At 40.4% G+C, this 16,417-nt stretch overlaps 2 pseudogenes; one reads left to right on the top strand and one right to left on the bottom strand.

Moving 5' to 3' along the window:
• Window positions 1–4,294, bottom strand: part of LOC102991106 (elongation factor 1-alpha 1-like) — an 11,017-nt pseudogene extending 6,723 nt beyond the window's left edge.
• Window positions 4,295–14,289: 9,995 nt separating this feature from the next.
• Window positions 14,290–16,110, top strand: LOC102995855 (recombining binding protein suppressor of hairless-like; annotated as a pseudogene).
• Window positions 16,111–16,417: the final 307 nt, after the last annotated feature.

Here is a 16,417-nt window from a genome sequence, read left to right as displayed (position 1 = left end):
CACTGAAAATCAATCAATGCAATACACTATATTAATAGAATAAAGGGAAAAAAAATCACATGATCATCTCAGTAGGTGCAGAAAAAACATTTGACAAAATCCAACACCCTTTCATGATAATAACACTCAGTAAACTAAGGATAAAAGGAAACTTCCTCAACCCGATAAAAGGCATCTATAAAAGACCCACAGTTAAATACTTAATGGTGAAAGACTGAATGCTTTTCTCCTAAGATCAGGAACAAGACAAAGATATCCACTCTTGTCACTTCTTTTCAGTGTACTGGAGGTTCTAGCCAGGAAATTAGGCAAGAAAATGAAATAAAAGGCATCAATGTTGAAAAGGAAGAATTAAAACTCTCTCTATGGGCAGATAACATGTTTTGGTATACAGTTGATTAGTGGTTGACTAGAGCTGGGGTTGTGTGAAGTGAGAGAGAAATGGAGCATGACTGCTAATTGGTATGCATTTCTTTTGGGGATGATGGAAATGTTCTAAAATTGATTGCGGTGATGGTTTCACAACTCTGTAAGTATTCTAAAAACCATTGAATTGTACACTTCATATATGTGACTTGTATGGTATGTGAATTATATTCTATAAAGCTGTTTTTTTGTTTGTTTGTTTGTTTGTTTTGTTTGTTTGTTTTTTTGCGGTACGCGGGCCTCTCACTGCTGTGGCCTCTGTCGTTGCGGAGCACAGGCTCCGGACGCGCAGGCTCAGCAGCCATGGCTCACGGGCCCAGCCGCTCCGCGGCATGTGGGATCCTCCCGGACGGGGGCACAAACCTGCGTCCCCTGCATCAGCAGGCAGACTCTCAACCACTGTGCCACCAGGGAAGCCCCTATAAAGCTGTTTTTAAAAAAAAATGAAATGGGTGATTTTTCAGGAAAATACTTAAAATTGACACATGAAGAAATGGAAAACCTGAATAGTTGAATAATCCTAGAAGAAATTTAAAAGTTATTGGAAAACTCATCTCACCCCTACTCTGTTTCCTTCAGCTTGAGAAAAAGATATTAGGTTCAAACTATTTTAAAATCAAGTTATATCAAACCTTTAAGCTATTCCATACAGTATATAAATTGCTTCAGGGCATAGAAAGATGGGGAAACATCCCAACTCATTTGACTTGGCTAGCATTACTTAATAACATAATAAAACAGGATGATGATAGCATAAAAAAAAAGAACAGAGAAAGTATAGACCAATATATTGTCTATTCTGTGGGTTCAATATATTTATGAACAGATATGCAAATATCCTAAACAAGATATTAACAGATTAAATCCTCAGTGCAGTAAAAAAAAATGAAAACAGTAGAGTTTATTCCAAAGTTTCAAGTATGGTTCAACATTAGGGAATCTATTAAGAAATTCTTTCCAGTAATAAATGTATAGAGAAAAAAATTTATGATCATCTGAAAACACTTTGAAATGTATTTAACATCTAGTGTACAAAGTTTCAGTTATACCATGTGAATGAGTTCTGGAGATCTAGTGTACAGCATGGTGACTACAGCTAATAATACTATATTACTGTATTGTATACTTGAAGTGTTCTAAGAGGGCAGATCTTAAGTGTTCTCAGGGCGCGCACACACACACACACACACACACACAAACAAAAAATGATAACTATGTAAGGTGATTGATATGTTAATTAGCTTGACTGTGTGATCACTTCACAGTGTACATATATCAAAACATGTATGCCTTAAATATATACAATTCCTATCAATTATACTCCAATAAAGCTGAAAATATAAAGTATTCTACTAAATTTAAGATCAATACCTGATTAAATATCTTAGCAATTCTGAAAATGAAAGAATCTACCTTAACTCGATAAAGGATATCTTCCTTAAGCTTATACCAAATATCACATTAATGGTGAAAAACTATAAACGTTCCTGTTAAAGTCAGGATTAAGACAGGAATGCCTACTACTACTACATCTATTCAACATTTAAAAATCTAGCCAAAGGAAGATAGTTTCTTGCCCTTACAATAAAACCAGAAAAAAAATTTCAAGCAAAGAGACAAAACTGTTATTATTTACAAATGATATGATTATTTGCTGAGAATCCCAGGTAACTTTAAAAAGCCTATTAAAACTAATGAAAGTTTAGTAAGATTGCTGGATATAACATCAGTGTTAAAAATGTTGATGGATTATTCTATGTACCACCAATAACTAATTATAAAACTCCATGAAAAAAATACCATTCACAAATGTGTCCAAACCAAAACAAAACAAAAAACCTAGGAACAAAGCTAAAGAAATGTACACGTACACAAAAGGACATTTGGATAAATAGAGAGATGTCTTATGCTCCAGGATGGAAATATTCAATACTGTGAATAAATCAGCACTCCATAAATAATATATAAACTCACTGTCACCTCAATAAAAAAACCAATCCAATTTTTCTTGGAACTCAATAAATGGATTCAAAAGTTCATCTGGAGAAGAATATGCAGAAGAATTCTAGTAAATTATTGCAAAAGAAGTGTAATGAGAGGGTGGAAAACTTGCCCTAGATAAATCAAAATCTTCTCCAAGGTTATTTTAAGTATAACATTGTGGTGCTGTTACAGGGAAGATCAAATCGATCAATTGGACCTGAAGAGAGAATCTGGACATACACCTAGGCATGTATGGAGATACACATAAATAAAACTGTAATTTAAGTGGGTGGGAAATGTCTGACCTACTTATAGCTGATTCACTTCGTTGTACAGCAGAAACTAACACAACATTGTAAAACAAATATACTCCTATTTAAAAATTTTTTTTCTCTTTGATTCCATAAGGTCAGACTGCCTTCCTTTAGGAAGAATTTATATCGTAAAGCAGAAGGAAAGTAGGGTAACATGCAGGAAGGATGGAGAATTTATAGTTTTCTTTAAAAATTTCATGTGCATGTAGTAATATCGGGACCTGTGGGAAGGGCAAAATATATAAGCACAAATGGGTTAAGATTCTGGCAAAATTTCAAAATTCCAAAGAGTAGGAGAAAATTCTTAAAACGTCAAGAGTGAAATGCGACCTTCTTGAAAGTAAGCAAGAAACCAGTTGGCATCAGGCTTCTTAATGACGACCCCAATGGCTAGAAGACCAGTGACGTATTTTCAAAGTTCTGAGAAAAAATATTTTGAGCCTAGAATTCTATATTCAGGTAAGGCAGCTTTCAATTAGAAAGGCAAAGTAGATATTTTGAGACAAGTAAGGGCATGTTAGAACAGAAAATTCTCTTTGAAAAGACTATTTGAGGATATAGTCCAGTAAAGTAAAAACTAAATACAAGAAACAAGAAGATGAGGATTATGAAAAACTTGTAAAGTTAGTGTTAAATCTAAATGTGATCCATAATGTAAAAAACAAAAGAGTTAATAATCTAGATCTAATGGGAGGTGATCACTGTGTGGGCAGAATTGGGAGGATGTGAAACTGTAAATTTTACTATTCTGTTCAAAGTGATAATGAATATACTGATTATTTTTAGACATTAATGGAAAATTGAGTGCTAAAAATTTAAGGGAGTGGAGTGGGACATAAAAAAAACAAAGGAAAAATTGAAAAGAAACAACAAAATTGCAACACATAAAATAGGGTGGCAGAATGGTTCCACATATAAAATAAATTTCAATGAAAAGGATTTTAAAACATTAAAAATGAATTTGAAAACCAAGAGAACATTTTGAAAAACTCAATTCTTACAATTGAAAATCAAGATGAAATGAGTGACAAGTATATGTCAACATAGTAGATAATGTGAGTAAAATGAACGAATTCCTAGAAAGACACAAGCTACTGAAACAGCCTCAAGAGTAGAAAATCTGAATAGACCTATAACAAGTAAAGGGCCTGAATTACTAATTTAAAAACTTCCCCAAACAAAAGCCCACTAGTAACTTCACTAGTAAACTCTATCAAATTATAAAGAATAATTAATACCAAATCTTCACAAGCTCTTCCAAAAATCAAGAGGAGGGAACATGTATCAATGCACTCTGAGGCCAGTATTACCTTGATACCAAAACCAGACAAAGACATCACAGGAAAGGAAACTACCGACCAATATCTCTTATGAACATAGACACAAAAATTCTCAACAAAATACTAGCAAACTGAATCCAGCAACATATACAAAGAATTATACACCATGAAATTAGTCCTCTCCTCTCACCTTTCATCACTGGATCTTTTCACTAGCACTTTGGGGAATGCATAGGCTTTGCTATCAAACAGGGAGAGGTTCAAATCTGAGCTCCAGCACTCAGCAGCCATGCGAATTTTGGAGAGGTCTTTACTTGAGCCTCATTGTACTTATATGCAAAATGGGACTGAAATAACAAACTAATCAGGTTGTTATGTAGCATGCATGAGAAAAAAAGAGCATGGGGTAAAGCTCTGGAGTCAGAGAGTCTGGGTGTTAATCTTGGCTCAACTGCTTACAAGTTGGTTGACTTTGTGCCTTTTTCCCTCCTGGGTAAAATGTGGACAATATAATTATCTTACTCCTGAGTAGTAGTGATGATTAAATATGTTACTGTATGTTAAGTGCCAGAGTGGTCCTGGTACATGGTAAGCTATATTAGTTCTAATTATCAGTATGAAAAGTGCTTGGGAGAATGCTTAGCAAGTTGTAAGTTCTCAATAAATAGAAGCTACTATTATTACAGTTGTTTTTACTATTAGTTTCTATCCAGAAGAACTATGCCTATATCACTAAATTGTTTTAAAGTTTTAAAACCAGGTCACATCCAAGTTTTAAAAAGTACAGGCATGAGCATTCTCTCCTTGCAAAATGCACAGACCTATAAACCATTATTTAAAATAAGAAATTTTATCCATTAAGCATAATTCATAATGCAAGAAATTTTTTCCTCTTTGCTTCATAAAATTAGACTCATGCAAAATTCCTAGCAGTCATAATTTCATACAAATCACAATGAAGAAAAAATACTAAATTAATGGGGAACACTATCTATGATAGGTGGAACCAATAAGTAATAAAGAAACTAATGCCATGTTTTAATATTTAAACATCTTAATTCATATTCTGGAAGATGAATCAGCCAGATTAACAAGAGAATTTGCAAATGACACTAAATATGAGATGCCTGGCAAATGCCAATAAAAACAAGAATTAGTCTGTGAGCTAGGAATAAAAAGAGGAGATAAGACAATAAAATCCAGGTGGGATTTAAAATAAAGATATTAAACAATGGTGTGACTGCTATTCAAATAAGAGAAAAATTGATAGTGGCTAACAATATTTCTCCTTTAAAAAATTGGCATGGGAGATAATTTGACTCATTTGTAAAGAAATTTCCATAACAAATATGGGATATCAGTAGATTTTATGACTTTTTGAAAGCACAACTTGAGTATTGGTTGTTCCCAGTCATGTTAAAATATATACATATATAGAAAAAATTTGGCAATTTAAAAGAAAAAAATAAGAACATTAGTTTTGGTGTTTCCTTCTTTCCTTTTTTTTTTTTAATAGATTTATTTAATTAATTAATTTATTTATTTTTGGCTGCATTGGGTCCTTGCTGCATGTGCGCTTTCTCTATTTGCGGCAAGTGGGGGCTATTCTTCGTTGCGGTGCACGGGTTTCTCATCATGGTGGTTTCTCTTGCTGTGGAGTACAGGCTCTAGGTGCACGGGCTTCATTAGTTGTGGCACGCGGGCTCAGTAGTGGTGGTGCACAGGCTTAGTTGCTCCACGGCATGTGGGATGTTCCCGGACCAGAGCTCAAACCCGTGTCCCCTGCATTGGCAGGCAGATTTTTAACCATTGCGCCACCAGGGAAGTCCTGCTTCTTTCTTTATGTAAAATAAATTTCTAATATTCCAAGTTAAAGAATGACCATTATCTTAAACTGAAAAACAACAACAACAAAAATACAAAAAAACCCCACTTGCACACAAAAAGTAGATAGGTAAGAAAGATTGTGTAATCAAAGAGGAAGGTGAAAGCTTCAGAGTTGCAGAGACTTTTCAGATGGAAGGGAAAAAGCAACTGAATGGCCAGAAAATTCTTCCCAGAAATGGTTCACTGGAATGGAACTGTTCAGTGTGGAGATTAAAAATGGGAAGGCAGATATCCTTCTCATTGTCTTTAAGAGGCGGATGTGTCTTTTGAAAGTTGAAGTCAAATCATTCACCTATGTTTTAAAAGTCTTTTGGTAGGTGGCCATACTCATATATATGTGCCAGAAATAGTTATGCATTTGTTTGTTTGTTCATTTGTTCATTCACCACACATGTATTACTATGTGACAGATATTGTGTTAGGATGTATCATTGTGTTAGAGACACAAAGATAAATAATATACAGACCTGTCTTCAAGAAAGTTACAATCTAGGTGGGAAGATAGACATGCAAAAATAAACAAAAGATTGTACCTTATAGGGCTTCCCTGGTGGTGCAGTGGTTGGGAGTCCGCCTGCCAATCCAGGGGACGTGGGTTCGCGCCCGGGTCCGGGAGGATCCCACCTGCCGCCGAGCGGCTGAGCCCGTGGGCCATGGCCGCTGAGCCTGCGCGTCAGGAGCCTGTGCTCCGCAACGAGAGAGGCCACAACAGTGAGAGTCCCGCGTACCGCAAAAAAAACCACACGCGCCCGTGAGCCATGGCCGCTGAGCCTGCGCGTCCGGAGCCTGTGCTCCGCAACGACAGAGGCCACAACAGTGAGAGTCCCGCGTACCGCAAAAAAAACCACACGCACACACACACACACACATATAATATATATATGAAAAATGTTTGAAAAATATATAGGAGAATAATTTTATAATACGGACTTGGGAAGCATGTTTTAAAGCAAGACACAAAACCCCAAAACCATAAAGGAAAAGACGACAGATTTTAGTACAGTTAACATTGTACGACAAAAAACAAAGAAAGAAACAAAACACTACATTATGGACACTTGGTAATAGTATTTAAGACCTTGAGAACTTATTGTGTGTGAGACCCTGGGTTGCACGCTTTCACTTATGCCATCTCATTTAACCTTCAAATCAAGTCTCAGAGGTAGCGGTGACTGACCCCGTTTTACAGGTGTAGAAACTGAGAATGGGAGAATTTAAGCATTTTGCCCAAACCTCACGGCTCAGAAGTGAGTAAGGATTAGAACCCCAACCTAACCTGACTCCTGCCCCCTCCTCCATCTCTCTCCGCAGGACAGCACATAATTCCTCATCCTCTAGAGTCACATGGCTTATTCTCAGCGGTTTTGATTTGTTTGCTTCTAAACAGCTGCTCTGTAAGGGTCTTTTCAGTATGTGTGTGGCTGTGTGTGTTCTGAAGTGAGCATGGATTCTGTCAAATGCTTTCTCATGAGCTCTTGGGGGAGCCTTCCTCCTTGGTTTTTTAAATTTCCCTGGGGTGCCCTTATTATCAGCGTAGTCTGGGTAAACCAGGGAGATCTGGGCATGGCCGCTGCAGTCTGGGCCTGCCAAGCCTACCTCCTCCCTTTCTCATTCACTCATGACAAGGAGGAAAAGCAGTTCGGGTGAGCCCTCTGGAACTTATCTGATCCTGCTGTGGATGGGCTGGGCCAAGGCTCAACCAGACTGGCTCAACCAGCTTGCCTTTTCCTTTTGCTTTTCCTCCCCTTTTTTGGCTCACTCCTTGTCTGACTGATAGATGCGGGCTGTCCTGTGCTGCTGGGAGAGGGGCAGTCACCATTATTTAGAATGTCCTGGAAAGGCTTGTTGATTGTTAATAAGCCTCTCCTCACCACCCCGCCCCAACTGCTGAATCAGAGATTTAGCAAACCCTGTCCATCTTAGGCATGATCTCTTCCCCTCCCCCTCAAACCTTCCTGGGCCTTCTTACTCCTAGTCCCCTGCCACAAGATCAACTTCCAAAAGCACAGATTTTATCACATTTCTCTTTTGCTTAAGAACCTGTCATAGTTCCCCCACTGAATTTTCAAAATGTGGTTCACTGATGTTATACTGGGGACCAGGGAGGAAATACTAGGCTTTCTATTTGTATTGATTCTTAATCCAAAAATTAAGGAAGAAATTCAGCTTCGGTAATACATATCTAATATAGTGATTGTCCCTAGGGTCCCCACTTGGTCCTCCTGTCACATGGTTTCCTGAATCATGCTCTATGTTGGCAATGTCATGATATGGAGGGACTAACAGAGGAAGGCACACTTCCGTTTATTAGGAAGTATTGCAGTTTCCATTAGCCTGGTTACATGGTTGGATTTTCCAGCTCCTTCCCTCCCACCCCAAAAGATGTAGCTGAGAAAGGCTTCTTGAAAATTGAACAAGCAGGACTGTTTAGATACAATCATAAAATTCTCTTTTAAAATGTCTTGGGCTTCCCCTAGCGGTCCAGCGGTTAAGACTCCTCACTTTCACTGCAAGGAGCACGCGTTCCATCACTGGTCAGGGAACTAAGATCCCACATGCCGTGTGCTGCAGCCAAAAAAAAAAAAAAAAGTCTTGTGGGATTTTCCTTCTCCCTGTCTCCAGACCGCTAGCCTGGGAGGGCGTGATGGTGGCAAGCTTCTCTTTCTGTAAGCCTCCCCTCTCCTAGAGCTGGGAACAGGAGTGGGAGGAGAGCCAAGGGGTGGCGACTCCTTACTTGGCTGGGGCTGGAATAATCTGACTCTGTGCTCTCCAGACCTGGGAGATTTTTGAAGCTGTCTTTCTTTCGTGGGCACTTCTGTGGGTTCTCCGGGACTCCCGTGCTAGGTCTGCCCGCAGCAACTCAGGGTGGCTGGGAGTGCAGCTCCTGCACCTTGCTGCTTCCCACCCAGCCTCAGTTTCTAGCTCCAAGGGTTCCCGCCGCAGCCTCTTACCAGCTGGGTCCTCTCCGGCTGTAAGCTGCCATCTTGGGAGGATCCTTCTAAACCAGTCCAGGCCAGTGTTCTTATTGCAAGTTCATGTCAGGTCCTGGTGATAGAGGGGCGTGCACTCCCACTTTGGACCCACCACTGGAGGAGGAAAGTGCAGCGACTTATCTGACTTGGCCACAGGGAGCGGGGCAGTCCACGGAGGCCCAGCAGTAGGTCCCTAACCAGGTTGAGGGTAGGAGGGCACTCCCTTCCAGCCCTCTCCCTTGGTGCAGGAAGTGCTATAGGCAACATCACTGTGTATATAATGAGCAACAACTCTAAGCCTGCTGTGGGGCTGCCTGGGTTCAAATCCTCCCTCGGCCTCAATCGTTGTGTCAACTTGCAGAAATTGCTGAAAAATCCCTGACCCTCAACTGTAAAATGGGGATAACATTAATGCCTGCCTAGCGGGGCTATCGTAAACGCAATATATTTCCAACACTTGGAACAGTACCTAGCGCTATAAAATACTTGGCGCTATAAAATATTAACTGTTATTAGACACATCATTCTTCTTGATCACCATTCTAGTTAAATTTATTAATACATCATGAACTTAAGGGATAAAAAGAGAACACTCATTCATCTTATCTAATTATTACATGTCCTTCTAGTAACAAATGATTCCAATTAGGTTTGATTAAATAAGTATACGAAAGAAGAAATTTTTGCTAAATTTTAATAATTATGTATATATAGCCTCCTCAATGTAATTCTATTTCATTGGGGGTAAAATTTTAAATATTAAAAGAGTCAAAATTACCTCAAAAGTAAGCATTTTGTCTTATGAGACACATGAAAACATTTGCACTTTTGTCATCTCTTGTCTAATTATTTCCACTCTGAAGACAAAGTGTACATTCAAGAGGCTTCTTGTTAAATGTGTGGCTAATTCTTAAATCAGTATTTTCGGCCTGGACTTTTTTTCTGGAATTCAAGAACATTGCTTCCTATTAAAAAAAAAATTAGCTGCTATTATTTTCCTAAAAACAAGACCTTTCGAGTAGAATTTTTCTAATACTTTATAATGAGATGGTGGCATCTCTGCAAGAGATGCTGCTTTTCCATTTGCAGTGGTAATACAGTGTTTATTTCGAAAATTCATTAAGTTTTAAAAAAGAAGCCGATTTAAAGAAAAATATGAAATTAGACAAAAGTACTGAAAGACATGATAAAAGTTGTGAAGATGGTATACAATGATTGGTCTTTGGAAGACTCATTTCCAGTAGCTTTTTATTTATTTATTTGTTTGTTTGTTTATTTGTTTATGGCTGCGTTGGGTCTTCGTTGCTGCGCGCGGGCTTTCTCTAGTTGCGGCGAGCAGGGGCTACTCTTCGTTGCGGTGCGAGGGCTTCTCACTGCGGTGGCTTCTCCAGCTGCGGAGCACGGGCTCTAGGCTCGAGGGCTTCAGTAGTCGTGGTTCGCGGGCTCTAGAGCGCAGGCTCAGTAGTTGTGGCGCACGGGCTTAGTTGCTCTGCGGCATGTGGGACCTTCCCGGACCAGGGCTCGAACCCGTGTCCCCTGCATTGGCAGGCGGATTCTTAACCACTGTGCCACCAGGGAAGTCCCTCCAGTAGATTTTGAACTCATGGTGGTACCCTAAGACTTTAACGAGCCTGACAACTATCCCTCCTGCCCCAGAAGCTCCCATGGAAATAGCTTAATTTTTTATCTGAATTCATCAATATTTTCTCCAAAGGGTTTATTTTTTTTTGATTGAATACCTTCTTCAGTTAAAAATGAAACAAAAACTTGAGCATGCAACCCCCATATATGTTGTTTGTTTAAAATTTGTAAATTGTATTTATATATGAGACAGAATCGTGTAGTAGTTATAAACGTAAACTCTGTAGCCAGACTGTGGGGTTCAAATCTCAGCTCTGCCACTTCTCAGCTGTGTGACATTGGAGGGATCACTTGACCTGTCTGTGCTTATAAAGTACAAATAATAATATCTATATATGTAAGCTCTTAGAACATTGCCTGGCATGGAAGAAGAACTCAGCAGTTGCATTATCTAGTATTGTGATAACTGTGCAATAGAAATCTTAAGATCGAGATAAAAATAAATAGGAATAGAAGGTCCAATATGTCCCTTAACAGTCATGTGAACCATGAGGTGCAATCACCGCCAGTTTGGAGACTGCTGGCTTCAGCAATGGTAAGAACATACCATGTCCCTAAGTATTCTGAACCTTGAGGTACCTTGTAAAGCTTGGAGGACTGTGGGTGGATTTCCCCACACCTGGATTATGGGCACTCTCATTTCTATGCAAACCTCCTGGTTTTGCTCTTGTAAACAGTAATCAGGTCAGGCTGACTGGGGCCAGGGAGTCCTTGACCTCTTGGCTAGACCTGCCCAATCACTATTCCGGATGGAGCAGCACCTGGGCTTCGCTTCTTGCTTTGCACGTGCTACCCTAAGGCTTAGGCAACACCCACCCAAAGCCAGGAAGACAGTGGCCCATAGGGACAGCTGCATGTCAGTCTGTGCTGTGAAACCAGCCATCATTGCAATCAAATGTGATAACAGCTGATTAAAGCATTTCTACCTAAAGACTGGTTTGTAGCACGTTCACATGGACTGAGTCCCCTGCTGCCTGCAGCTGTTCTTCTTGACACGGGGCCAACGGCAGGACTTGGGAGGGTCCCCTCAGATGCTCCAGCAGCCAGGAAGCTGATGGCCCTGAAAATGCTGAGAGCGGCTGGCTTCACCAGGACTGGTTGAAGGACTGGCACCTTTGAATCTGTCCAGGGAAAGGGCTGGTGGGCTCTGTGTGAACAACCGGGAATAGTAAACCCAGTGGGAAGTGGATCTAGTTACCAATAGCAGATCTCAGTGGATCTACAGAAATTGCCCCCAAATTCCAGCTGCTTTAGGTCAGATAATTTTCGAGTTGAAAAGGCCCTACAGACAAGACCATCTAGTGGATCCCAAACCTGGCTGCTTACAGTGTCAGTGGGGACCTCCCCAGTCAGACCTCCCTCTCGCCCAACCCAGAGGTAGCTTTACCCTGAATTTGCTGATTATAAAAACCATCTGTGAAGTTTGGGGCCCAGTAGGTCTGGGATGATGTTCAGGAATCTGTATTTTTAAAAAGTACCTCCAGTGATGAGCTGGAATGGGTGGATGCTGGTCATCACTGAGGCTTGCTTGAGTGGCTTGAGCACTGGAGTTAGAGCTGAAAGACCGGAGGGCCAACCTGGTGGTGCCACCTCCCAACTGTGTGACATTGGGTGAGGGATGTATCCTCTGTGAGCCTCATTTTCTTCATCTGCAAAAAGGGCATAAGGACAAAAAACTCCATTGATCTCACAGTAAACTCCCTTGATCTCGTGCCTATGAACCCGTAAAACGCTACACAGACATAGGACTTAAAGACCCATTCCAATGGCTCATCCAGCCTAGAGTTGGTCACCTCCAGCGACAGGGAGCTCATTACTTCTAGAGACAACCCGTTTTTCTTTGGGAAGCTCCTGGAGACAAAAGATCCTTCCTTACTTTGAGCAGAAATCTGTTCTTTAGTATTTATCTAAGGAAAATGAAAACACGAACTTGAAAAGAAATAGGCATCCCCACGTTCATTGCAGCGCAATTTACAGTAGCCAGAAGCAAACTAAGTGCCCAATGATGGATGAATGGATAAAGAAAACATGGTATATATAATGTGGAATAGTTTTCTGCCATAAAGAAAAAAGGAAATCACCCCATTTGAAACAACATGGCTGGAACTTGAGGGCATTATGCTAAGTAAAATAAGTCAGACAGAGAAAGGCAAATACTGTATGATCTTACTTATATGTGGAATCTAAGAAACAGAAAACCAAAACAAACAAGCAAGCAAACAAAAAACAAGCTCATAGATACAGAGAATAGATTGGTGGTTCCAGAGGTGTGGGGTGGGGAGTAGGTGAAATGGGTGAAGGGGCTCAAAGGGTACAAACTTCCAGTTATAAAATAAATAAGTCAGGGGGATGTAATGTACAGCATGGTGACTATAGTTAATAACACTCTATTGCATATTTGAAAGTTGCTAAGAGAGTAGATCTTAAAATTTCTCGTCCTCCCAAAAAAAATTTTTTGTAGCTGTGTGTGGTGATGGATGTTAACTAAACTTATTGTGGTGATAATTTGCAGTACATACAAATATTGAATCATTAAGTTGTACACCCGAAACTAATATAATGTTTTTTAAAAATTTTTATTTATTTAATTAATTTATTTTTGGATGCACTGGGTCTTTGTTGCTGCTCGCGGGCTTCCTCTAGTTGTGGTGAGCGGGGGCTTCTCTTGTTGCGCAACATGGGCTCTAGGCACATGGGCTTCAGTAGTTGTGGCACGTGGGCTCAGTAGTTGTGGCTTGCTGGCTCTAGAGCGCAGGCTCAGGAGTTGTGACGCACGGGCTCAGTTGCTCTGCAGCATGTGGGATCTTCCTGGACCAAGGTTCGAACCCATGTCCCCTGTAGTGGCAGGAGGATTCTTAACAACTGCACCACCAGGGAAGCCCCTACTATAATGTTAATGTCAGTTATATCTCAATTAAAAAGAAAGAAATTTATCCCCTGTCACCAATAATCCTCCTTCTTATCATTCAGTTTTTATGTTATTCACAGTACTTATGAGTATCTAAATTTGTCTTGTTTATTTACTTGTTTACTTGCTTGTTATCCATCTCCTATTAGGATGCAGTCTCCATCAGGGTAGGGACTGTGTTCACCACTTGTGTCCCTGGTACCCAGAACAGTGCTTGATACACAAGAGAAGATCCATAAACTCTGGCTGGATCAGGAAAACAAAACAAAACAAAAAGTCCCAGAAATCTGTTCCCTGCAATTTTCTCCTGTTGGATTTAATTCCTCTTTTGGGGAGGTTACGATTAAATTTAATCCCTAACCTGCAGATTAGCCCACTGAATAATTTAAGATAATCATATCCTTTTCCACCCCCACCATACCTCACAACTCGAGGCTTCTCAACACACTGCCGACTGAGAAAGTCCCTTTATGAATAGGCAAGATCCCCAAAATCACTATAGACATGGCTACATTCCAGCAAAGCTGGAGAGATGGATTCCAGGGTAGGTAATTCAGGAAGAGCCATTTGCTTCTAGTTAATTAAATCACTTATTTACATTAATCACCAGCATTACGGGAGCTACTTACTAAAATATTTACTGAGTCAAGGCATAACATTTATGGAGCCCTTTTTATGTGCAAGGCACTGTGCTAAGTGATTTGCTGGCCCTTAATTCTTTACAATAAACCCTGAGAGAAAATGCTAGTGTCATTCACATTTTATAGATGAGGAAACTGAGGATCAGAGAGGTTAAGAGAGTGCCCAAGTTCATGCAGCCAGCAAGGGGCACATTTGGGCTCAGCTCTGGCTGACTCGAAAGTCCACATGGGTGGAAGATGGCACCTGCTGTGACAAGTCATTGAAATTATGAAACTATCATTGAAATGGAAGCACTATAGTTCTTCAGAACCATTATGATCTCAAAAGGAAAGGAGAATGATACAGATACACTGGGTGAGGTGTTTTGAGGTGCATCGAAGTGTTCCAGCCTGTGGCTTACCTTAACATGTTCTTGAAGTACCATGGCACGGATTAAAAGACAATTTGGTGAGCGGCTTCCACCTAAATGATTTACTAGGGAAGCTATGTGAAATTATTTAAAAGAGCAAGGGGATCACACAGTACTTATTCTTCATGCAAAAGTTGCACAGAAGTCATATGGAAATGAAAAAAGGTTTTTTTGCCCTCCTCCTTGTGTGTATCTTATGGGCAGTGGATGGAAGGAAAAAAAGAACAAGTGGAATGCGATGGTTGTTCTGAACAAGAGTCTCAACCCTGTGCATTTATTAGAATAGGAAATAGTGACCAAGAAATGCAGCAGCTAAACTGGGAAGGAAAGAACTATTGCACGGCCAAAACATTGTATCTATCTGACTCAGACAAGAGAAAGCACTTCATGCTGTCTGTAAAGATGTTCTATGGCAATAGTGATGACATTGGTGTGTTCCTCAGCAAGCGGATAAAAGTCATCTCCAAACCTTCCAAAAAGAAGCAGTCACTGAAAAATGCTGACTTATGCATTGCCTCAGGAACAAAGGTGGCTCTGTTTAATCGGCTTCGATCCCAGACAGTTAGTACCAGATGCTTGCATGTAGAAGGAGGTAATTTCCATGCCAGTTCTCAGCAGTGGGGAGCATTTTACATTCATCTCTTGGATGACGATGAATCAGAAGGAGAAGAATTCACAGTCCGCGATGGATACATCCATTATGGACAAACAGTCACACTTGTGTGTTCAGTTACCGGCATGGCACTCCCAAGACTGATAATTAGGAAAGTTGATAAGCAAACCTCATTACTGGATGCAGATGATCCTGTGTCACGGTGCCATAAATGTGCATTTTACCTTAAGGATACTGAAAGAGGGTACTTGTGCCTTTCTCAAGAAAGAATAATTCGGTTTCAGGCCACTCCATGCCCAAAAGAACCAAATAAAGAGATGATAAATGATGGCGCTTCCTGGACAATCATTAGTACGGATAAGGCAGAGTATACATTTTACGAGGTGATGGGCCCTGTCCTCGCCCCAGTCACACTGGTGCCTGTTGTAGAAAGTCTTCAGTTGAATGGCAGTGGGGATGTAGCAATCTTGAACTTACAGGACAGCAATTCACTCCAAATTTACGAGTGTGGTTTGGGGATGTAGAAGCTGAAACTATGTACAGATGTGGAGAAAGTATGCTCTGTGTTGTCGCAGACATTTCTGCATTCCGAGAAGGTTGGAGATGGGTCCGGCAGCCAGTCCAGGTTCCAGTAACTTTGGTCCGTAATGATGGAATCATTTATTCCACCAGCCTTACCTTTACCTACACCCCAGAACCGGGGCCACGGCCACATTGCAGTGCGGCGGGAGCAATCCTTCGAGCCAACTCCAGCCAAGTGCCCCCTAATGAGTCAAACACAAACAGCGAGGGGAGTTACACAAATGTCAGCACAAATTCAACCAATGTCACGTCATCTACAGCAACAGTTGTGTCCTAACTACCGTCTTTTTGCTAGGACTTACACTGACTTGAGTGTGGCAAAATGTTGACCAAAAAAGAAAGAAAAAAATGAACAATCTTTTGTGGTTTCTTGGGAAAACTTTTCATACCCGGTGATACTATTCAAAAACCCCATTACCTGCAAGTGCTGATTTGAAGTGCAGAAGCCACAGTAAAACAGACAAAAAAACCCATCAAAATGTACAAACTTTTGGAAAAAAAAAAAAAGTCCACATGCCCATGATCATGGCCTTGCCTCCTGAGCTGGTGGTTTACATAATGGAGGGACAAAGAAGAAGTAGAGCTTGTTCTCTTATTTATTGGCTTATCTCTCTTCGCCTTTGGAATTTTTCCTATTCAGGCAAGAGCTAGATGCTCTGGAGACACAGAGGACACCCAATGTTTACCGAATCCTCATCAGACTCATCGGAAGAGCTTTGAACTTCCTCCAGGGAAAACGTTGCATCTTCTCTGTTTATAT

The sequence above is a fragment of the Physeter macrocephalus genome, chromosome 7 (assembly GCF_002837175.3).
Source record: "Physeter macrocephalus isolate SW-GA chromosome 7, ASM283717v5, whole genome shotgun sequence".
NCBI lineage: Eukaryota > Metazoa > Chordata > Mammalia > Artiodactyla > Physeteridae > Physeter > Physeter macrocephalus.
This window is presented reverse-complemented; position numbering and strand designations above follow the sequence as displayed.